The sequence below is a fragment of the Pongo pygmaeus genome, chromosome 7 (assembly GCF_028885625.2).
Source record: "Pongo pygmaeus isolate AG05252 chromosome 7, NHGRI_mPonPyg2-v2.0_pri, whole genome shotgun sequence".
In the NCBI taxonomy this organism is placed as follows: Eukaryota; Metazoa; Chordata; class Mammalia; order Primates; family Hominidae; genus Pongo; species Pongo pygmaeus.
In genome coordinates, this window is record NC_072380.2 from 35666690 (window position 1) to 35692593 (window position 25904).

Consider the following 25904-nt stretch of genomic DNA (forward strand, 5'->3'; position numbering starts at 1 on the left):
GTTTGGAGTGAAGGGAAACAATAAGCTTACTTTTACATACACAAACTCCAAATGTACCAACTTGAATGATCACTTTCTATTTACTCCCAGAAAAATTAAAGGCCCTCTTAACTGGGCAGTGTGATGCCAAGTATTAGCTCTGCTGCTTGCTTGCTGAGAATGGCTGGTAGGGGGGCAGCATTCAGTGTTCAAAACATTCCTGAGGCTTGCTTTCCCTAGAAGAGGTTATAATCTCCCCAGGGAGGCTTTCTTGACAGCTTGAGAGACACCAGAGTGGAGCCAACTCAGGAATCCTCATGGAAATGTAGGTTAGAACAAACTGCACATCAGGAAATATTCCAGATGCTACAACATAAAATGTAAAGCCTGAACTTGTTAACTGGAAATTACACCAGGACCACAAAACCTCTGAAATACACATGGCTTCATCAAATTATTCGAAATCCCCTGGGTAAGGTAAAGTTTAAACCAAGGAAATGCAATAGCTACAGTGCTAAACCACAATGCCAATTAATTTTTATTCATTGATTTTTGAGAGCATGTTTTATTTATCACTCCTACATCTTTTACTCCTTTTGTTTAGAGCATGATGCAGAGTTCTTTAAAGATCTGCAAGCTGCTTGAAGCCTTTGCACACATGTTGGAGACAATTTTCCTTATCTATCTCTATCTGGCTGTTTTCGTTTTTTTTTTGTTTTGTTTTGTTTTTCCTTGCTGTGTTCTGGGCATATGCCCTTCAGGCTAATTTCAATCACCCTGCCCTTTACTTCACCACATTTAGAAAGATCATTTGTCCTCACTATCAGCAACAGTGAATTACTCTATTTATGTTTTTCTTTTATTTATTTATTTATTTATTATTATACTTTAGGTTTTAGGGTACATGTGCGCAATGTGCAGGTTAGTTACATATGTATACATGTGCCATGCTGGTGTGCTGCACCCACTAACTCGTCATCTAGCCCCCCTCCCCCCACCCCACCACAGTCCCCAGAGTGTGATGTTCCCCTTCCTGTGTCCATGTGTTCTCATTGTTCAATTCCCACCTATGAGTGAGAATATGCGGGGTTTGGTTTTTTGTTCTTGCGATAGTTTACTGAGAATGATGATTTCCGATTTCATTCATGTCCCTACAAAGAACATGAACTCATCATTTTTATGGCTGCATAGTATTCCATGGTGTATATGTGCCACATTTTCTTAATCCAGTCTATCATTGTTGGACATTTGGGTTGGTTCCAAGTCTTTGCTATTGTGAATAATGCCGCAATAAACATACATGTGCCTGTGTCTTTATAGCAGCATGATTTATAGTCCTTTGGGTATATACCCAGTAATGGGATGGCTGGGTCAAATGGTATTTCTAGTTCTAGATCCCTATTTATGTTTTTCTAACTTCCTCCATCCAGTGGTCTCTTTGGAAAGCAAAACAGGGCATGTGATTAGGGCGATTTTCCTTATTGAACAGAGCTTTACCTTTTTGTTTTTTCATGTTTGCATTTAGGCAAATGAAAATTTCATTGTTCTAGGGATTGTCGTACTTGACACTATGTTTTGAGTATAAAATCTCGTGGCTCTTTGGACATAAACTCCTAAAGGAAGGCTCCAGTATTGCTGATGCAGGATGTTAGCTACCTGGGTAGTTAGCAGAAAGTTACAGAGCTCATAGTCTTTCCCAGGAGCGGTGATGGGTGAGTTGGTTAGGGAATGGATTTGATGATGTTTATTTGTTGAAAAGTTCATATCCATTGTTTTTGTCGATGAGCTGGGGGCCTTTTTATGCTTGAGCTCCCTATCTGGCTTTATATCTTACGTGTCTACATTGCTTATGTTCGGAATCTCCTACTTCTATGCTATACTCATGTGAAAAAAGGAATACGCAGGTAGCACCTGGAAAGGGCCCATGATCAGAAGTAAAGTGGAGCTGTGTTTGGTGGTGGAGAGCCCATTCTTCACCTGGAGAGGGTGAAAAAAATCCAATATACAGGATCATTAATGGATCCCCTAACACATAATAATAGCAATTCCATTCCAGCTGGAGAAGATGTACATCTATCCCACCCTTTGAATATTGTTCATACATACCTTTTAGCACTGTAGGAGTGAACAATAACAGAAAATTGTTAAAAGCACATCTTGTGGGAATGCAGTTTATAAACACTGCTTCATTTGCACTCACAGCATCCCAGTGAGCCACTGCTGGGGACTCTGCTTCTCCAGGACAGGGCAGGTGACAGTAAGGAGAGGGCAGATAACAGTGCTTGAGAAATAACTTGCTTAAGATCATAACTGTGGATCTGTGATAAGAATTGAAATTAGACCTGGTTGCCCTATAGAAAAGACTGAAAATATGACCAACACTGAATAAACTATGATAACAAACTGCTTAGCAGGTGAGGCACAACCTTCAGATGTTTAGAACTGGAAGGGGTTTTAGAGGTTCTTCAATTCAGGCCTTTCCTAAATAGATGAGGAAACCGACACCCTGGAAAGTTTCATGGTATCTGTGAGCTTTTTGGTGTCCTTAAAACTTGCTCTAGTGCTTAGAAAAGATTATTTAAGGGTTACTTTCATTTTGAATATTAGTATTCAATTTATTAAAATTACAAATTCAAAAACCCAGTTTTCTCTTAAGCCCTTAAATTCAATTTACAAATCTAATTATTCTTTTACTAAATCTAGCAAATTTAGCAATCCCTTTTAAAGTGTTTTTTTAACAACCTAGTTAATTAAATTGCTCAAATATTTTAAACTGCACTTATAAATTTAATATATTCTATTTTCTCTTTAACTACTTAAATTGTCCAACAAATAGACTTACCCACGTGCTTAAATAACACTCATCAATCTCATAAATTAAATTTATAAATATGATAGATCTTAATTCTTCTGTATGTTACAATATTAAGAATTTAGAAAAATTCTCACTGCTACCAACTTGAAATTAGTTTTAAAGGTTATTATGCATCATTTTAAACTTGAATCATAGTGACGATATCTTAGACACTCTATGCTGAATTCTCTTTAAACAGCACTAATGGTATAATTAAAATACCAGTGATCATCAAAATATTCTTAACTCTAACAAACAATAATAATATTATGTGACTAATTTACTTCATTATTTCTGTACTTTATTCTTAATTTCCCTGGGATTAAATAACATTTTCACCTGATAGGAGAAAAAAGAAAGTCATATCAAGGAAAATGGGATCTCTTTCCCAGCGTGGGTGAGTTGTGGTCCCAAAGGAGTACGAGCAAACTACTTCATTCTTGCCAAAGTCACTGCCCCGTTGATGGGTGTAATCAAAGACTCCAGAATTTATAAGGGGGGTTGGTCTCATATCTCCATCCCCCGATTTAAGTTAAGACAGCAGCTGAGTTTCTTGATCTCTCCTTACAAAGGTGTAACTATCTCGGGCACATAGCTAAAAGTAGATTGTTTTTCATGGTGCTTTCTTAAGACATGGGACCTTCTCTGGAACACCACACTCTTATGTAATCCTTCCCATCCCTCTTTGGATTGGATAGAGGCTGAGTCTGTATTCTTGACAAGTGTTTCCTTTCTGGCAGGACTACAACGTGCATAGTTATTAAAAGCATTTCCAAGTGGATTTGTGTCTGTTGCAGTCTTGGATGGTTTCCTACAAGCTAAAATCATGTCCCATTCCTACCCTCAGAGCACACCCTCTCCTCTCTGCCGAGTGCTGTATCCCAGTATGTTCCTTTTACTAGTGTAGATATCAGACTTTTGAAAAATTAATTATGAGAGAGATAAGACAAACAGAAGCATTTATGCAAATTTGAAGTCTCTAAAGCTAATATGGAAATAGACAGTTTTAAACAGTCTGTTATTGACCACTTTTTCAAACTGGGTAGGGATTACGTTGTGAAAGGCAGTACCTGCCAAGGTTTTTCTGAAGCCAGGCTACCTGAGTTTGCCCCTTCCTGCTCCACTTCTTAGTGCTATGTGATCTTACAGAAGTCAATGATACCTGTTTCATCTGTAAAATGATAAGACTTGCTTTATAATACTATTGTTTGAATTAAATCCACTAGAATGGAAGCTTCATAAAGACAGTTTTGAACAAAGCAAGACGCTATCTCTACCAAAAAAAAAAAAAAAAAAAAGCTAGCCAGGTGTGGTGGCACACACCTGCCGTCCCAGCTACTTGAGAGGCTGAGGTATGGGGATCACTTGAACCCAAGAGTTGGAAGCTGCAGTGAGCTCTGATTGTGACACTGCACTGCAATCCAGCCTGGGCAACAGAGCAATAACCTGTCTCAGAAAAAAAAAAAAAAAAAAAAGACAACAATTTTGTCTGTTTGTTATTGCTACATTCATAGCATGTAGAGTAGTGCCTGGATATTATATATACTCTGAAACCATTTGCTTATTGAGCTAAATGTAAAGTGCTTAAAAAGTGGGCGGTAAAAAATGTGCAATAAAAGTTGGTTTTCTATTATGCTTTGGTGACAACCGGCCCATAGTAACTTGCAGATTTCTAATCTTATACAGGTACTTATGTATTAGAAAACAGTTGGCCAGGCTCAGTAGCTCACACCTGTAATCCTAGCACTTTGGGAGGCCGAGGTGAGTGGATCACCTGAGGTCAGGAGTTCGAGACCAGCCTGGCCAACATGGCGAAACTCCATCTCTACTAAAAGTACAAAAATTAGCCAGGTGTGGTGGTGGGTGCCTGTAATCCTAGCTACTCTGGAGGCTGAAACAGGAGAAAAGCTTGAACCCGGGAGGCGGAGGTTGCAGTGATCCAAAATTGCGCAACCACATTCTAGCCTGGGCGACAAGAGTGAGACTCCCTCTCAAAAAAAAAAGAAAACAGTCGACTAATGATTCTCCTGCCAATAGTTTCAAACCTGTGTACTTATTTGTGATATGTGGTATTATCATCACCTGGAGAAGAACCTTGAGAAAGCTGAATTACACCAACACTTGAGTGCCCAGGTTATTTGTAATTTTCTGGGATTGTAAGTCATCTTTGCTGACTGCTCAGCCTATCTGCAGCTTTCATTTTTCACTGGCTTTTCTTTTTTCTTTCCTTAAGCTTTCTTGTTCCTAATCTTGATTCTCTCTTAGCCTTTTTCCTCTGTTTCCTTTTTTTCTTCAACTTTTAAATGAGAGGCAATCTTTGAAGGTCAGTCCTAACCTGCTTATTTTTATATTTCATCTAGCCTTTCTGGCCCATTTTATTGACTCATGTAGCTTTAAGTAAACCTACTTTTATCCCTACCCCTGGCCATCTCCCAAGTCATAGGCTACTGTGTTCCCACACATAATAGCATAACATTTTTTTTACACATTTGAAATATGAGTGATTTTGAAATCCTCTTCTTCCCCCTCCAGAAACCTGATAACATTCAGAGCCTTCTCTGTTCTGCCTTTACAGTGATTTTCATGTCTGCCACTTCCTTCATGCAATCCCCATGAGTTCTGGCACTTATCCGTCACCACCTGGATAGTGATGGTTTTCTACTTGGTTTCCTGCCTTGGGTAGATATCTCCTCCAGTCTACCGTACATATCACTGCCAGGATTATATTCTTTATGACAAGGTCAAATAATATTTCTTGGCTGGGCGTGGTGGCTCATGCCTGTAATCCTAACACTTTGGGAGGCAGAGGTGGGCAGATTGCTTGAGTCCTGGGGTTCCAGACCAGCATGGGCAACATGGCAAAACACTGCCTATGCAAAAAGTACAAAAATTTAGCCAGTTGTGGTGGCATGCACCTGTAGTCTCAGCTACTTGGGAGGCTGAGGTGGGAAGACCACCTGTGCCTGGCATGTCAAGGCACAGTGAGCCAAGATTATGCCCCTGCACTCCAGCCTGGGCAACAGAGCAAGACCCAACCTCAAAAAAAAAATTGTATGCTCAGAAGCCACGTAAGTCGCAATCCTTTTATTTTCAGTTGTATACCTCCTTATATCCTTTTCGTGTGTCTTTGTTTCTTTATGTGAAACTCAATCTACTCATCATTCTCTTAATATTGTCTTCTTCCACTGTTATAAGCAGAATAATGGTCTCCCAGAGATATCCTAATCCCTGAAACCTGTGAATATGTTAGGTTAGATGGACTTGAAGATGCTACTCAGCTGACCTTAAAATAGGAAGAGGATCTGGATTTCTCAGGTGGGCCCAGTGTAATCCCAGGGGTCCGTAAAAGTGAAAGAGGAAAGCAGAGGAGAGGAGTTAGAGGGGGATGTTATCGTGTAAGACAATGCAGAGAACTCCATCCACCATTGCTCATTTTGAAGGTGGAGGAAGTGACCATGAGCCAAAGTGTGTGGGCGGCTTCTAGAAGCTGGAAAAGGCAAGGAAATAGGGTTATTTTCCTGCAGTATCCAAAAAGGAACACAGCCTGCTGACAACTGATTTTGCCCAGTGATGCCTGTATTTGACTTTTAACTTTCAGAACTATAAGATGGCGAATTTGTGTTGTAAGGCACCAAGCTTGTAGTAGATGATTTGTTATAGCAGCAGGATGAAACTGATACTCCTACCTTCATGCTTTTTCCTCATGCTGATCATAATGTTGGGAAAAATCTTCCTCTTCACAAGGAGTTACCAAAGTCTAATAAAGATGTCAAGGTCCAGTACTAATCTCACCTGCTCCAAGACTTCCCAGATTCTTACAGTCAGAATTCATCTCTCACTGTCTCTTGAACATAACTAAAACCTTATGTTCTGTATCAGCACTTTCTTTCTTATTAGATACCTGTGTATGCAGGTGTGTGCCTAACCTTGGATTTGAGTGTCCAGGAAGTAGGATTTATATATAATTTGTCTTTGCATCCTTCTATGTTATCTAATTCATAAAGCTTTACATTCAAGCCGTGCTTTTTTAATCAGATTGTAAAAATGCAACACATTGGAAATGGTACTGAGCTTTAGAGTCCTAAATGCCCACAAGATGGTGATATTTCCTTTAAAAAGTAATTTCTATTATCCCATGAGATTATTTCTCATGGATGCCATTCAAAAATGGAAATTCAATTTTTAGTTGAAAATGAGAAAAGTTTGGATTTCAACAATCCTGTATTTGCCATCATAATTTACAGTTTTTTTCATATTTTATGTAATGAGAATTTCGTTGATCATATAAAAAGAAAGGTTGGTATTCACATATATTGAAATAAAAACAATCTCTTTGCCTCATAGGACTTTTCTAGACAGCACAACTCCATGCTCCCAAGTGCAGTATAGGCCAATGGTGGATTGTGTTTCTTTGAGCATGGTTGTATCATGTAGCATATTTTGGGAATTTCTTTCTGCAAGAAGTGAGGAGAAAATGGGAAAACTGTACCACTTGCTGCAACTTAATTTTACTTTTTCTGGGAATAAAAATTATTAAAGTCTAGGATGCTCTCTCCTAGAGACTCTTTGACAAGGAGTGACATTCCAGGTCATGGAAATAACTATAAAATCAGTGGGTGAAAACATTTGTGATACCTTGTGAGGCTTTCTCAGACAAGCAGGTTTTGAGTGTGTAAGTTCAGAAATTCGTACTCCCTCACAGTTTTTTCTTAAGATGAATTCCTTAAAACATGCCCATAACTCAAGTGCCGGTTGTCTTTAAGCACTGGATGGATAGTTTGTAATTTCTAATGTCCTTTCCTGAGAACCCAACTGAAGTTACCTGTTCTTTTCTTAATGCTGAATTCATCATGGAACTGTGTTCTGGGAAGATGAGGAAGTGGGAAGTATGTGGACACACCAAATTAGCTGGTTTCAAAGTGGGAGTGGATTGACAGCTTGAAAGCACAAATTAAACTATGAAGGCAGGGTAGAAGATAATTTAGATTCAGCTGCAGTACGTGAGGTTTTTGGATTCATCCTCTTAGCTATGCAGCATTAATGTTCAAACTAATCCAGAACCTTTATATTTGAAATCTTCCGTGCCATAATGAAACTATGACAGGCAAAAAAAAAAAAAAAGAAAAAAAAATCAGACTTGTTTGAGTAACCTATCAATAACTGTCTCCAAATATTTAAAGAACTTTCAGATAGTGAAGGGAGAAGATGTGTTCTCATCCAGTGTCTATTTTAGGGCAAAACTAGGACCTTTGGGTAGATGTTGGGGTAGGGTGGAGGGAATAGAGCTCATTCAAGATTACCAAGCACTATCTTCCAACAAGAGCTGTGTAATCATGGAGTGTGTTTCTGATAATGAAAAGCTTTCACCAAATGGCCAGATGATCACTTTTTAGTGGGAGATTGTTTAAGAAGTAGTATTACATGACCAATGACCAATGTGATATTTTTTCCTACCAAATCTAAAATTCTGTGATCTTATCAAAAGGATATATAAACAATCCTTTTATGAATTCTTTAAGTTTCTCTCAAAGAAATTCAGAAATGTGTCAACTTTTTCCTTAAGGATAACACAAAGTTTAAAATTATTAAAGCAGATATTTACCTGCTTTTACCGTGAATTAGATAAATTTCTCAATGTCAAAACCAAGATGGCATTCAGAATGTAATAGTTGAAACTAACTTAGCCCGGTAATGTGTTGGTTGTATAGGGATTGCCCTATATTAGAGTAATGAATAACTATTGAGCTCATGTGCATGTGAAGACACAGACAAACAGGGATAGGCAAGTACTTTTGACCATTCCCAAGGACAGAGATCACTAGCTCTCTTTTACCACTTTATAGGGTTCTCTTTGTTTGCCTGCACTCTTTGAGAAAATCAAAATCATCCTTCACTTTGGGTAAAATCATGCATTGTTGTAAAAGTTCGATTTCAGTGCTGATTGTTCCTATAAAGGAGAAATTACTTGTCAAATGTGGACATTCAGTTCCCAGCTATCTATTGCATGAGTTGAAATGAGTTGTCAAATCTGAATATTCAGTCCCTAGCTATCTCAAATATAGAGAGCCGTGATTTCCCCAAGTTGGTAGTGTTATTGTCTGTGTCCTCTGTCTCCTTGAGTTATTACATTCACGTGTAAACATGCAGGACAGAATTCTCTATTTTTTAAAGTTATGTCACAACTAGGAGTGATTTCCAGCACTAACTACTTTATCACCTGGCCAACCGCAGCCAATTGCTCTGGGACATTTAAACTTGCAAAGTGATTGCAGTCACATTTTGCCATCCTTCCTGAATAGCAATACATTATGTCATTGAAGACACCTCTTGGCAAAGAAGGTGTGATTTCCATGGTACAACGCTGATGACTTTTTAATTAAGATTCTTGTCTTCAGCCTGCTGCCTTACCAGGTGAGTTAGAAGAAAACTGAGGGTGTGGGAATGCTTGGGAAACAGGAGAGCCCTTGCTAATTGGAGTTAGAAATAGGAGAAAAGTGGCCAGCAAAGCCTCTGCAGAGAGAAAATAAATATTCGTGCCATGTGGAGGTGGGAGTTGGAGAGGGTGGTAGCTGATATGAAATAATCTATTATTGCACCTTCCTCACTAACAGGGCTCTTGTGATATAACAGGAGGCATCAACCTATTCTCGTCAAAGAGAATGTAAGTTTTATGAACGGCATTCATTTATCAGACCTATATAGGTAAAAACTTCTCCTTATCAGGAGGAAGTATACTTATTAGTTAATACTTGAAGTCAAATACATAGATTTAAGCTTGGACAGCCCATTTATGTTCTATGAGTCTCATTTCCTTCATTTTAAAGTGGGGGTAATAATTTGCCTAATAGCATTGCCTTGCAAGTTAAAGTAAATGGAATAATGCATGAAAGCTCTTAGCCTAGTATTCTTCATATGGGGAGTAATCAGTAAATAGAAGTAAATAGTATCTTCAGAACCAAAGCTAAAGAGCCCATAGATTACCAAAAACATTGTCGTCATTTACTGGGACAGCCCATATCGAGTGTCTATGTTTGTGGGGAAAGGGACCCTATAGCCTTGATTTAATAACTTTCTTTGCTTTGGAATACTCACTTAATATACTGTCTGTGTTTTAATTTATTTACCTTTCCAGAGCACGATAATACCAACTGCTCAATTACTTTGCAGAGAAGTAAAAAAGGTAGAGATTATAAATCTATGTAATATTTCCATTTGACTAAAGAAGGGCATTTAAGGAAAACTACAATGCATTTCCCCAGAAAGACCTGAATGACGAATATGAGGTTTTCAGCTCAAAATCAGATCTCATGACTTCATTATTGGATTTACGCCTAACATAGATCATAATTTTTGTATCTTATGAGAGGAACAAATATCAAAATATGATACAGCTTTAGGTATATGTTAGAGGCTCTTTCTTGGTTGTACGGGAATGAAGGAAAGGACACTGGAACTTCTTGCCCTTCTTCAATGTATGCTACATAATTATTAAGCCACTCCTCACCTTTTGAGTACAATTGATGAAGGATGTTGTAAACATAGTGCTGGACAAATCACTGGTCTCAATACATACTTTTAAATTTTTATTTTGAGTGGCTTTCCAGCTGAATATTAAGTAGAATTATGAACAAACATTCAGCCAGGAGCTAAGAACACAAAGTAAATAAATACAACTAGTAATTGAGTAGACAAACATATATTTAAATAATTATAGTTCATTTAGGCAGGTACTAATGTAGATCTGTGTGAAATGGCTTGTAAGCACCTCAGGATGGTGTTGGGGACATTAGAGAAAGACTCCTCTTTAAATATGGTTTTGAGGCCATAACATAAAATCTTAGGTAATTTATTCATTAACATAACAAACATTTATTGCATCTCTTCTGCAGGTCATGACACCTTGTTGACCTAGGGGAATTGGCCATGGATCCTGATATTGAGATTACGGTCTAGCAGGAGAAGGAAGATGTACACATGTGTACTTAGTGTAAAGAATGAGCATAGGCCAGGTGTGCTGGCTCACGCCTGTAATCTCAGCACTTTGGGAGGCTGAGGTGGGATGATCACCTGAGTCTAAGAGATTGAGACTAGCTTGGGTAACATGGTGAAACCCTATCTCTACAAAAAAATGCAAAAAAAAAAAAAAAAAATTACCTAGGCATGGTGGTACATGCCTTTAGGCCCATACTTGGGAGGTTGAGGTGGGAGGATCACTTGAGCTCAGGAGGTTGAGGCAGCAGTGAGCTGAGATCACACCACTGCACTCCAGCCTGGGCAACAGAGCAAGACTTTCTCAAAATAAATAAATAAATAAATAAATAAATAAATAAATAAATAAAATAAAAAGAATGAGCAGAGTTGGTATGGCACTGACTTGTGAAGTACAGCTTAGCAGCATTGGGTGAGAACGCCACCTCCAAGGCCTTGCATTTGTATTGTGTGTTTGTCACTTAGGCATTGCATCAACTGTTTGGGGTTGAGTTCCCATTTTGTAACTATAAAAACTAACTCAAAGAGATTTAATTATTAGTCTTAACTTCACACAGCAAGTTATTAGAGATCTCAGCACTCAAACCTGACTTCTCAATTCTAGTACCACGGGGCCAGTTCCTCCATCAGTGCTGTCTGTTCAACCCCTCCCCTCAATACCAAGCTATTGCTTGAGAAGGAATATTCTGTGACCTTGTTCTGCAGCTGAAGGTGACAAACTGTTTAGCCACTAACAACCTTTTCATCTCACATTTATTTCAAGCCCCTAAGATCCAAGTAATAACTATACCAGGAGATTCCTTGAGCAAATGAATATTGCTATTGACTTATTTATGTCACAGAAGATTTGATTAAAATATTTCACAGGAATAGAGAATTGAGGAATTAGGCAGTGTGCATCCTCCTCTCAGCAAATAGAAGACACTGCATGAAGCTAGTAATACTTTAACAAAGCATTCAGTGAGGTTTTTTTTAATAATTAAAATGAATTATAACACCTTGTAAACCAATGTATAATATTGGAGAAAATAAATGAAAGATTTTTTTCTGTATCAAGTTCCCCAGTGGACCTTAAAGAAATTAATACCAAAAGAAAAAGAGCAAAAGCATCTAAATTTTGCTATAGCGTATTCTATTGCTTTACACCTTTCTCTTGTTAGCTTTTCCTTGTGTTTTTTCTTTGTTTTTCCTCCTTCATGGTTAAGAAAAATAATATTCTAAGATCTAGCAAAGCTATTGTGATGCAGTAGGCCACAACCATTTCTTCGTTTCCTTTAATGAATACACAAACACATACTGGTAAAGACATCTTTTGCCTGGTGGCTATTATAGAATGTGATGTTTGGTGGGTGTTTAAAGATCAAGTGAGTTATTAAAAGAGGAAGCTGCCATTACATTGAGATATATTGATGCCTCATTATGGTTTATTGCCAACCATGTAATGACTAAATAAATTAAAGAAAACAAAATAAGCAGACATCTCAGTGTTTTCTTTGTGAATCAGTATTAGACAGGTAAAACTGTTAAATTTTCTTAGTTCCTATTTTTAAGAAGTTAAGATGACAAGAACAAACTGAAAGGAACACAGACTACAAGTATATAATGTTTAAATGAAGTTGCTACTTATGTAGAAATGAAAGATCAAATCTATTGTAAGAAGGCAAAAGAATCTTGATTTGTATATTTAGAAAAGGAGATCTCATCAGAAGAACACTTATTATTCCCATTGGTAGGAAAACTGTCATGGTGAAGCAGAGTTGTGTAGGGGATGTGGACATAGGTGGGGAACCTCTACTCACAAGAGGAGAAGGTTTGGTGAGCATCAGTTTAGGAGAATAGCCCACAACAATGGTGTGGTGAGTGATTTCTGGAGACGTGAGTGGGTTGACAGGATGAGTAGAAACTTGATAAGTGGTCTTAACCTGAGATGAATATTGGAGTGGGAGGAAGGTACAAAAAAAAAAGCCTATTCAGAAAAACACTGAGAAAAATGTGATCTTGATGCTGAGTGCCCTGGTAAGCAACCAGGTGAAATATAACCTTGTGTTTTTAGGGGAAATCAAGACTGACAAGAATGATAGCACACTTATCGGAAGGGATATGGGAAATAGAGACCATTCTGGGGGCAAAAAAATAAAATAGGGCATGACATTTCTATCACCATAAAGCCCCAAGGAAAATTAAAGCGAGAAAATACTCTTTGTTCAGAAACCCTGAACGGAGAATCCTGTTGAAGCTCAAAAGAGGAAAAGTGAGTTACTTAAAGCCATAGAAGTATTTAGTTGCCAGGACGAATAGAGAATGCAAGCTTCTCACCTTGGACATTGCCATATGTTACTTGGCCTCACATGATGGGTAATGAGTAGAGAGTGGGAAAGAATGATAGATGGAAAATAAAGATCCCGGGATGAAAGCGTTTCATCCAAATGTTGGATTTGCCACAGGTGGTCAATGACACCAGGTGGGAGTAACAAAAACAAGTCACAGAGGCACACCAGAGTTGGTCTTATTGGGCTGTCTGAGCAGTAAACTAAGTAAAATAGAATGTGAAAATAATATTCAAGTTGCCAATTGTAGAGTGTAATGTTTCTTTAAATGTGATTACACTGAAAATAGATAACAAAACTTCCAAGAAGCAAATGAGCCAATGACCTCAATTACAAGGGAAGATGCCAACCTCAGTTGACAATGCAGGAGAAATGAGAGATGGTGTCGTATTTGGAAACAGGTCTAGGGAAGTCATCTGGGGATGTCCCAGAGGATGAGGAGGGGAGAATATCAACACTGAAGAAAAGAGCCAGTTAGAAAAGGCTATTGCAAATTAGCGAACTCAGATTTACTCTGGTAGATAAGTTCCATGAGGACAGGAATTTTTGCAAGCTTTATTCACTGCTATATCCACAGCTTTAAGAATAGTGGCTGGCACATGGTATGCATCCAATAAGTATTTGGTAGGTGGAACGGTGAGCAAATCCCTCACATACTTTTTTCTCATCCACTGCACATTAATTGACACCCATTATTAAAAGATACATTTTTAATATATTTTTTATGTTGAAAGAATTCACTTTACAAGCTCGAGTCCCCTGCAGCTCCAAGAATTATGTGAAGCACATCTAATCATTCACCTTGTTAAGTCAGTGTTCTCAAATGAGGGAACTGAATGGCAGAAGGTTGAAACAACCAGGATGATTATATTATTATATTCCATTTGTTTTGAGGCATTAAGTAAAAATCTAACATATGTGGACACAATATGTTAACAATATAACAGTGATATATTTGGCTATTTATGGGGTGTGTGTAGATGTGTGTGTCTTTGTGTTGCTGTAACAGAATATGTGAGACTGGATAATTTATTGACAGAAATGTGTTAATTTATTAACAGAAATTTATTGGCTCTGAGTTCAAGGGGTTGGCATCCGGTGAGGGCCTTCTTGCTATGTCCTCCCATGGCAGAAGGGCAAAGAAAGCAAGAGCGCAAGAGGAGGCTGAACTCATAAGGAACCCACTCCTGGAATAACAGCATTAATCTGTTCATGAGGACGGTGCCTTCATGACCCAAACACCTCCCATTAAGTTTACCTCCCAACACCACTGAATTGGAGATCAAGTTTCTAATACAGGACCTTTGGAGGACACATTCACACCATAGCAGTGTGCACATGCACTATAGGATGTTATATCCAGATGTACATCCATGCAATGTGTTCATTAGAGATATTACCAATTGTAATTTTCCCCTTTATATTCTACTCACACCTTTCCTAGTTGTTTACCACAGTTCTTAACCATGTCTATTTTCTGATCCTTCATATATGCAAAGACAAAATAATTGTTCCTTTTTGTTTGATACTGTTTTTATTTGTTTTTAATGATTTTCCAATTTATGTGTTACCTCAGCAGAACATCAGAAGACAATACTTTCTACCACCCAAAATAGAGATAGCGACTGTTGAGAGGTGGACTGTAGAAATATGAGAAAAAAACCATTCGAGATACGATGTATGTGATATACATATAATATTATATGTAAGTTATAATTGCTATCGTAGTTGAGTTTGTACACTTTCAATATTCCATAAACTTCTCTATTTTTACTGGCCTATCTTGCAATAAGGGCGAAGCTGTGGGGCTTTCTCTGCCTCAGCAAACTTGGAGGCCCCCTGTGGCGATTGGCACCATCACAGCCTGGCAGGATTGGGGATCCCTGAGTTCTGGATGGAGGAGGGTCCCCCTTGACCTGCTTAGAACTGTATGTGAGGAGGAAATAACCTCTCATTGCATGAGGCCATTGAGATTTCATTGCTTGTTGCAGTAGCTAAGATAATAAATTCCCTTGACTAATAAAACTTTCTATAAGGCTTTAGTGAACTGATCCACTTCACAGTGGTAGAAAGGATGCTCAGCAGAGGAGTGAATCATGCACATCCCCTTAGGTGGGGCATTGGTAATCTGAGTGTCAGTAGGTGGGCGAAGTCATTCATTATGTAAATCACTTAAATCCTGGGAGGGTACATTGTGAAAAGGAAATGGGGGTTGATTTCAGTGGTTCTCTCTGGATGGGTCTCAGAGGCTTTATCTGGGCCTTCAGTATTTAGGAGAATAGCAGTAAATACTCAGGGATAAGGGAAAGAGTGTCTCTGTTTTGTTTTACTTGCTTTTATTTTTCCTTGAACTTGAAGAAAGAAAAGTATTAAAGGAGTAGGAGGTGAATTTGGGAGTCCAGACTTGGTACTATCAGTATCAGTCAAATGGAGGGGACCCCAATGAGACAGAGGGATAAAGGCGGAAGGAGAGCCAAGTCTCTGCTGAATATCCATTTTTCTCCACATTCTGTCCTTTTTTGTTAGGCATGCCTACACAGTAGCCAAGTGGAGGCCCAGAAGGACCTAAAAACAGCCACCACGGCCACCCAGAGCCTTGCCACCTGCTTGCCTGTGCTGGCTTTGTCTGGGGACTTGAACTTTGGGCTTCTCTGTACTTGTGTACTTGATGTGTGTGAACTCCCACCTTCTACAGTCCTCAGGCTTATCTTGTGCCTGTAGTTTTTCCCAGGGATTTCCCAAAGGAACCCAACCATAGCTGTTTTTGCCAGTACTGGCTTCTCTCAATGGGCTTGTGGGAAGAGAAGGGGGTGGGAGGTATATGTCAACACCTTTTTCCAGAATTACCCATCCTGAAAACCGTCTGTCTGCTTTGCATTGTGTTTTAACAAAGGGGTGTGGACAAATTGGTTTGGATCCAAATTTTTTGTTTTGAGTTTAAAAACAATTGCAGCATAGATGCATCCTATCAAGACTTTACTTATGACTATAATGACCCATCCCTTTTACTGTTCTGTGCATCTGTGGGAAGTTTGCAACCCATGTTAAACTCAGAGTAGAATCATTTTTTTCTACTATGGAACATCTGTGAATCGCCAGCTGGCAGATGCTAGCACCATCATTTTCAACTAATGCTTACTGAGTGCCCACTAAGCTCTTGGTCTGAAATAAGCAGTGAAGTTACTAGATTGAAAGCCTTTTGAGGACAGTGTTTTTGTCATCAGTGACTCTATCATCTGGTATTATATTGCACACAAAAAGATCTCAATTAACAACATCTCTCGCTCTGGATTTAAGGCAGTTGTGCTATGTGCAAGCTGGAATAATTATCTTTGGCTTAGGATTGTTTACTGTCTTCTGCTGTTGGGTTAGGGCCATTATTTCTGCAGTTGCCTTTTAAGAAATGAGCCTTCAGATGACTCTACTGCAAACAAAAGTCTGGGAACTGAGCTAGGCAATGGGCCTTCACAAGTACCCTGGAATAGGCAAAATACCACTCCCAACACCCGAGTTCTAATCCTGGCTATGCTGTGAGGTCAACTAGACACTTCCCCTCTTTGAGTATTAGTCCATTCATCTAGCTATAAAGATGTATGAAAACGCTTACAAAGTTTTCTTCTGACTCTAATATTTGATGAATCTCTTTCACAGCATATTCCCAGGGAAGTTTTTTATGGTATTGTATATGACACGCCAATAAGGAGAAAGGAGATGTGTATCTTTTGTGATTTAGAACATGAACACTCTCTGGCCAACACTCTGAACCTTACCTCCAGGGTCAGAGCAGTAGCGTCTGCTGTTCTCACCACTGCCAATGACAAGCGTCTTCCCTTCATTTATTTCAGAGCCAAGTTTTCCTCCTTTATCTCGTACCCTGCCTTCTGAAAGGCTACTGTCCTAGATTAGTCTCCAGTGACATTTCAGACCTCTCCTGAAAATTAAGGCAGCTTACCATCTATGGCAGTTCAATCCTGTTTATTTTTCTTCTCAAAGCTCAGGCTGGAAAATAAATGAAGGATTTTGCATACATATTTTTTTCCGTTTCTTTCAAGCTTCACAGCCCAGGGCTTGGACGTTGTACTGTGATGCTTTGATCACCCATTCTAGCATTAATATTGATTTCCATTCTGCTTCCCCCAGCCTTCTTTGCTCCTAGACTTAGGTCCTTCTCTCTTTGCATCTTATTCCTTCTGTGATCATTATAGCAGGGCATTCATTTGAATGTTTAGCATCATCTGTCCATTACGTTTACCAGGCAGCCCCCTTGTAGGTCCTTCTGGTCTATCTGATGTGCTGTACTTGAAAAGATACTCCTTCTCATCTTCTTAGGTAATTTTCATTGTGCTTTAAAAGTCATTTGTCTGCTTTCTGTGAGTCATTTCATTTAATTTTGAAATTATTCCATGGCCGAATTTTAATGTGTTCAAGCCTTAGAATGTAGCCCTTTTCTCTTTGATTAGTTTAAGAATTTCCTTTTCATTTCTCATAATAACTTCTAGTTTGAATATTGCTTCAATAAGGCTGAGACTCATAGTATTTTATTTTTCTCTTTTGTCTTTTTTTTTTTTTTTTGGTCTTCCTTATTCATTACATGTCATTTGGATATTTACTGGCATAGTTTTAAAATCTGCATCACATCATTGAAAATCAACCTCTGGTTTCTTTTTTCACAGAATGATTTTTATGATGCTCACTATTTGAAGATGCAACTGCTGATTATGCTAATTTTTGTACAGAAAGAATTATTCTTGAATTGGTATGTGGGGAAAATTTGCATGAATCCATGCACAGGCTATTCTGACACCCAATCAAAGACAATCATGTGTGGCTACTAAGTAACATGGAAAGGAAAAAAGATTGTTTATAAAAATCAACTGAAAAGTAAAAATTCATCTAGAGTCTCGTGGCCCCTAAACTTAAGATCACATTTTTATTCTGTAATTTTTACCAAATAGCCACTAGTTAACACTCAGTGGTAATATTCAATATATAGTGCAACTTTGAAAAAATAGGTAGAATGTCTTGAATGCTTGCTGGTGATCACAACAAACAGAAGAAATGACCACTCTTATTGAGTTTCTATTTTTTTTTTTTTCTCAAAGCTACTGGTTAAATAGGAAGATAATCTTTGGGCATTATTATTGGGAAATAAAAGTAAATAGTCGGAATGGATTTTGAATCCCTTGCTAGGGAGCTGATATCACTAATGGAGATGAAGTGAAGGCCTTATATTAATCTATAATTTCATTTTAAGCAAAGAATTGTATGCAGATTCATAATTCATGCACTGACCAATTCTCTTCCTTCCCATTGTCATTAGATATTGACAGATCTTAATATTCAGAATCTCTATTCCAAAATTAGATAAAACTTCAAATTAATCAACACAGATGGGTTTACCTCTTCAAAAATTTTTTGAATTTTTATTTAGAGTATTCTACAATTTGAAAGAATACTATGTGAGCCCACATGAGAAAGTCAGCACAGTGGTTTTAAATATTGATCATTGACATTGTTCTTTCAGGTTGGTAACTAAGCAACCTTTAACTTGATGTCAAAAGTTCCATAGGCTAGATGCACACATGTGAAAAGCCTTTTTCCTTCAGCAGCTTATAGAAAAAAATGACTTTTCTTCATAAAAAAGTTGTGACATTGTACATTAATATCCTAGATGAAAACATATAAGCAAATTTAGCTTTACATATCTATTCTCACTAGGATTCTTACTTCAAAATGCTGTGCTTCCCCAGCCCTTGCTGGCTTGGTGCTAAAGTTATTTATTCCTATGAGAACAAAATTTCAAGCATAAGACCATGCTTTACTTAAAGAAATATAGCTGTCTCATAAGGAGAAATCAGCATTGAATCCTGATCTTTAATTTGGGTTTTATTCTAAATGCTTTTCAATATCAGTCTGAAACTGATGGTATTGAAATGTGTTAATAACATTAAACATTCTATGCTTTTTGATCAAGTGTGAGGTATCTGAGGAAGCAAAAAGTCAAGTACAACATTCTTTAACCTGCTTTTAATTAGATCATTAGGGATTTTAGGCCCTATTGGTTGAATTACACTGCAGCTCCTCATTCTTAGCTATTGAGTTTATTTAAATTACATTTCAAACTAGGCATTGTAAAAGAGGGTTTTAGAAAATTTTCTGAGTGAAATAAAGGGCAAGTCTTTGGAGAGCATGATGTGTTTTTGGAATGAGAGACTTAGAGAAATTTTGTCTTTGGAGCTCAGAAATATCAATGTAGTTTACAGAAACATCTTCAATACTGGATTGCAGCATTTTTCTTTTCTAACTGTTAAAAGTTTGTTCATACAGGCTTTGGAGAGCTTTATCCCTGCCATTTGGTGGTGTGGAAATACATAGAACAAGTGAGCCTACTATGTCTCAAGCCTGAGGCAGAAAGTTAGACAGAATTTCTAATAAATCGTTAGCCATTAGGAGTCTTTGATTCCTTATGAAGGCAATTTTCTTCTGGTAGAGAAGGAAAACAAAGGAATCAGAAATCAAGATTCCTGATCTCCATACCTGATTAACGAGACAAAAGTGTCAATCCCATGACTGTGGAGCCCTCTATTAACAAAATGTACTCTATATAAAAGTTTTTCAACTTAAAAATAGATTTGTCCCAGCAATCCCACTATTGTGTATATACCCAGAGGAAAATAGATTGTTTTACCAAAAGACATGTACACATGTATTCATCGCAGCACTGTTCACAATAGCAGCAGCATGGGATCAACCAAGATGCCCATCAACAGTAAACTGGATAAAGAAAATGTGGTGAGTATACACCATGGAATAGTACACAGCCATATAAAAGAATGACATCATGTTGTGTGCAACAACATGGATGTAGCTGGAGGCCATCATTTTAAGTGAACTAATATAGGAACAGAAAACAAAATACCATTTTTCCTCACTTATAAGTGAGAGCTAAATATTGAATACATATGAGAACAATAGACATGAGGGACTGCTTTGTCAGGGAAGGGAGAGAACATAGGTTGGAAGGCTACCTATCAGGTATCGTGTTCACTACCTTGGTGATGGTATCATTTGTACACCAGGCCTCAGTGACACACAATTTAACCATATAACAAGCCTGCACACAGAGCCCCTAAACCTAAAATGAAAATAGTAAAAGAAAAGTACTTTAAAATGTGGTAATCTAGCACTCTGTTCTCTGGAATGCACCACTAATGGACTTACTTCTACTGTGTGTTTCCAATGGCAATCCCTAACAGATCACTCTGAGTTATCAGTGAAGTGTCATAAATATATTCAAGATAATTTTAGTCTCCAGTATTTTACTGTGTTGTATTTCAGTAGCAAACTAGTAATTTAGATACATAATATTGAGCATATCACCTTTCTAGAACATAAATTCCCCTATATTTACTCTTAACAGTATATGATTCCATTGCCAAACACTGTACCTCTAATGAAAAGAGAAGCTAAAGTCATAAACAGTAATATATGTATTGCCACTTAATAGATAAGTGAAAAGTCTACTAACTTAAATTATAAACTAAACAAAACAACCATGATACAATCTGGTCTATCTTGAAGAAGGAAGGCTTTGTTTTATTGTAAGAGTTGTCAGTGAGACTAAGAATTCACACTGGATTTTGAGGATTGTCTTGGTGTTAATGTGACTTGATCCTTTTTCCTTGGTGGAGCTCCTGAGGAGTCCTTATGAGTTTTCCTGGCAGAAAGAGAAGATGATATGTTTTTTCATTGTTCATTCCTACTTGTTATTGCAAAACAAAACAATAATCATTATTGAACAACTTTTTTTAATTGCTATATGTGAGAATCTGTTCTATGTTTTTAGGATATATCTACAACAAGAATTTACAAAAGTTTATGTTCTTTTGAGGCTTACATTCTAGCAAGTATGGGATAGAAAAAACATAATAAGCAAATTACAGAGGTGATAAGTGCTATGAGACAAACAAATAGGGCAAGATAAAGGAGATCAGGAATGGTTACCGTTCATATGGAATAATAACTGCAGACCCTTGGTCTGACTACTACAATGATAAAGTTTCCCTTCACTGAGTTGAGGAAGAATTTGGTAGAGTTTGTTTGGATGGAGGTGGAGGATAAGAAGTTTGTTTTTGGATATGGATGGTTTAAGGTGACAATTAGATCTCCAAGTGGAGAAATGCCAAGTAGAGATGCAGAGGAGTGTCTAAACATCTGCAGTTTGTGAACTGAGAACCTGAGATGTTAACAGATTCCAGCAAAGTGTCTCTGTGGCAAAATCTTTTAGTTGATTCTGTGGATGATATAATCTTGGTTGAAGCCAATTGACTTTGTTTGCTTTCTAACACATAAAGCTGAGCACATATTTTATTGGACAAACATATCCTACCAGAAGAGGGGATTGACTTTTAACATTGAATAAAGTGCTGACTGCCCATCTGATGAGGCAGAGAATTTACAGAGCAGAAGGCAGAGTTGTAATGTCATCCCTGTTCTTATCAGAGCTAAGGCAGTGTGTATTAGTGCGATGTAAAATGACAAAGGCGGAGGTTGCGGTGAGCCATGATCATGCCACTGCACTCCAGCCTGGTGGCAGAGTAAGATCCTGTCTCAGAAAAGAAAGAAAAGAAAACAGAAAATGACCACAAAAAACTAAAATCAAAACAATCAAAACAAAAACCCTACCTTATAGAACAGACTTGTACCAGGTCTTCAGCCCCTACATGCTTAACTCAACATTTCCATTGACTTTCTGTATTTTGTAGTATTGAACTGTAGAATAAATTCTCTAAATGCTTCCCTAGCTGTTACATCTTTGTCAACCTTTGAGTTCAGATGTAAAGTAGAGATTACTCTTAAAAGGTGTAAAATTGAAAAAAGGTTAAAACAAAAGACATTGAAGACTAAATCCTATCATCTTGTTAATCAATGGTTTCCATTAAAAAGTTACCTTGTTAGTATCCACATGCATATTTAATAACTGGATTTTGCAATGTGGATTGAGCTTTATATTCTCTATTTTTATTTAACTTTATAATATGCTGGAGTTTTCACTGGGTGGGTTTTTTGTTTGTTTGTTTGTTTTGGTGTTTAATATCCCACTCTCCAACGCCCTCTGCTTTTCAAGATCACTAATAGCCTGATGATTTAGTTATCCAGACATTTATGTATGGTGGTGGGTATATATTAGAGAGTCAAAAAGATTCCCTGAAAAATTGAATGTGAAGTGTGAGAGAAATATATATATATAGATAGATGATAGTGTGTACCTGGATATGTAATTTATATTCCTTTTTGAACTTTATTGAAGTAGGGTCAAACTATATAAATTTCTTGTAGCTGGACTGAATAGTGAACATTTCTCAAGGTCTATAGATCAGAAGTAATCCTTGCTTTTAATACCCACATCATATCTCCCGTTATTAATTTACCATGATTTTCTAAATTGTTCCCTTATGGATGGATTTGTCCTTTTTCCTCCTGACTGTAGTGCTCATAAAGCATTTTATGCAGTATCTGACATAAAGTAAGCACACAAAAAAATGCTAGGTATTACTATTGATAAACTTGACTAAGTTGAAAAGCACTAGAGCCAAAATTTGGGCACATTTCTGTCTATCTCTGAAACCTACATGCTGACATTGTTCTAACTCTCCTCCTTCCTTTGCTCTGCCAGCTCCCTCTCTTCCTATTCCTCTTTTTCTAACTGTTTAAGTCACTTTGCCACACTTTCTAGTCACTTTGCCACAGTTGACGAACCACTGAAAATCCTCTTATATGGATCTGTGAATTGAAATCTATTGTCTAAATGAGGCCTGTTAATAATATTTCATTAATTTGACCAATATTTAGGTATTTACTTTGGTCTAGATTCACTAATAGGTTCTAGGAAACAGACACAGATGCTGACCTCATGAAACTTAGAGACTACAAATCAAATCAAATATTAAGAAATCTAAAAATGAATAATTTGCAAGGTAACTACAATTACTTATATCAGTGTGTCATTAAAGAGATTTTTTTTTTTTTTTTTTGAGACGAAATCTTGCTCTTGTCCCCCAGGCTGGAGAGTGATGGCGCGATCTCAGCTCACTGCAACTTCTGCCTCCTGGATTCAAGCGATTCTCCTGCCGCGGCCCCCCGAGTAGCTGGGATTACAGGCGCCTGCCACCACGCCCGGCTAATTTTTGTATTTTTAGTAGAGATGAGGTTTCACCATGTTGGCCAGGCTGGTCTAGAACTCCTGACTTCAGGTGCTCCACCTGCCTCAGCCTCCCAAAGTGCTGGGATTACAGGCGTGAGCCACTGCACCTGGCCCCATTTTTTTTTTTTTTTTAAAGAGGTGCTGTTGTTCATTCTCACATGAATTAGAGAGACTGTGGGCATTGAGAGTTTTGAATCTTGGTGGGCAGTCCTCCAAACCTCAGATTTATATGGTTACAGTACAGGGTGATACAGAATTTACTCTAAGCATTGCGAACAAATTAGGTTCTGAAAAACTCTTCCTTCCTAGTTCACAGTGACATCTGAAATGAACTAGTGCTGGCTACTGATGGTGACCAAATTTTATGAATTTGCATATCTAACTTGCCATAAATAGTTCAGAATAGTTTATCTTTTTACCTTTGCAGTCACCAGCAGGAGGTGTGTGTGAGAGAGATCAGTCATATTCTCTATATTTCATACATTGCTAGCAAGCGAGTCTTCCTGAAGCATACTATAGATTAGGTCATTCATTATGGTGGCTTTAGTTAAGGAAGTTTAGCTTGAAAGGTAGAAACTGATCTCAGGACATAGAACGTTTTAATGTGTTTGACCACTTCTACATAGCAGTATGGTTCTTTCTCCAAAACTGGACTCTCTACTAATGGAGCAACCCAAGAATTTGTATCTGTCAATTTATTATAACAGACAAGTGTCAAGGCACAAAGGAATTGAAGGGCTTTTTTCTACCCACCCCTAATCTCCATGGGGCCGAGAGGGTATTGATTTGAAAATACCATTTACAAGAGCAATGGTTGAATCAATATATTAACTCAGGATAAGTCTCAATAACAGATAAAAACGTTTTAATTTTTTTTTCTTTAGGCAGTCACTTAGGCTGCTTTTCGACATTAGAAGCTTAGAATGTGGTTAACACAGGGCTGCTGGAATGAAAATTCTAAGCAGGAAATTTGTGCTGCATCCAAATGTGAGGAGATGAGGGGCTTCTGAACTGGCAGATCAATTGGCTGCCTCTAGAGACCTATTTTCAACTGACAATATAATCATATCTGGATGATGACCCTTAAGGGAGGGCTGAGGTCCCTTATCTCTGCCTGTAGTGAATTAAGCGTATTTATATTCAATCACCAAGAAATCAATGCCAAGCTCCTTGTCCAAAGCCCGTTAAGGGGGAAAAAGTGAAGAAAAAATTTAAGAAGGGAAAACAGAAACAACAACAACAACCCCACATAACCTCTCTATTGTATTTTTGTCAGAACTTTTACTAAGCAGCCAAAGCCTAGTGTTGGCTGTACTCACTGTCTAGGTTTCCACTGGGGCCAGCTGGGCAGCTACTCAAGCCAGAATCTGTAGTTATTCTCATTTTCTCTTTTGCTCACCCCACACCAATCTATCAGCATGTCTTATTATCCTCTAATATATCTCTATTTCCTTTATTATCCCCATGCCTAACCAGTCTCCTCACTCCCACATGGCACCATTGAAGGCCATTATTTGCCTCATGTAAAAGTGATCTTCTTAGAAGGTAAATAGTGTCACACCACTCCTCTGCTAAGACCCTTCCATGGCTTCCCACTGACATGTTATGAAAATTGCAGATACCAGGAGGAAATACCAAGTAAAATAGGTATTTCACAGACTGAGACATAGCGTGACTTGGGCAAAGGATCCTGGTGCTCTTTAAGACTCTCTTTGACTTAATATCATGGATCTTATTCCAACAATAAAATCTAAAATGAATTGAATGCATACTATCTGCAGCCGCTATACCAAGCACTTCATATCTCTTGCTTGATGCTTATACTAACTCTTTGGAGATGGTATTTTTATCACCATCTTCAATGGAGGGGCTTAGAATGAATGACAAAGTCTAAACAACTTATTCAATATTGATGTAGCAAGCAGAGCCAAGATTCTAACCCAGGATGTCTAACTCCAGTTCTCAATATTTTAACAGCACTAATAAATATATTTGCCTTAAATAAATAGCTTTCTTTTAAAAATTGTTTTATTTTTACTAAGGCAGAGATGTATGGTAGCAACACTCTAAGTCACTAGCATAATACTTTATATAATTTCATTGGATCACTCTCCCCTACAGTAGGAGGAACCCAAGAGCTCAGGACAGGCAAACCCTTAGAAGCAGAACACAAAGAAAGCAGAACAGGCAAGAGAGTAGTTGGTGGCATAATTAAAGACCATGCCATCTACTTCAGTATTTGGCCTCAAGTTCATTCTGCTGCTGAAGATCATACCAATAATAATTGTATCCTACATCTGCAGGACTAAGCTAATATTTGTTTCTAGAATACTGTCAGTATAACATTTCTGAGAGATGGACAAGATGACTGGCATATATATCCCTTAAATGTATTCATATTTTCAGATTCCGGAATGTTAGGAAGAATCCTGGCTTACATCCTTAGTACGTGCTACATACGGGGTATCTCATTTAATCTCCATAACATTTTTAGATGGGTAATTATTATTCCATGATATGGTGGTGCAAACTGAAGCATAGGCAAGCTTTA

At 37.8% G+C, this 25904-nt stretch overlaps 1 protein-coding gene across 6 annotated transcripts in view; it reads left to right on the forward strand.

Moving 5' to 3' along the window:
- UNC5D (unc-5 netrin receptor D) overlaps positions 1-25904 on the forward strand; it is a 554235-nt gene that overhangs the window by 226454 nt on the left and 301877 nt on the right. The window lies entirely within an intron of this gene.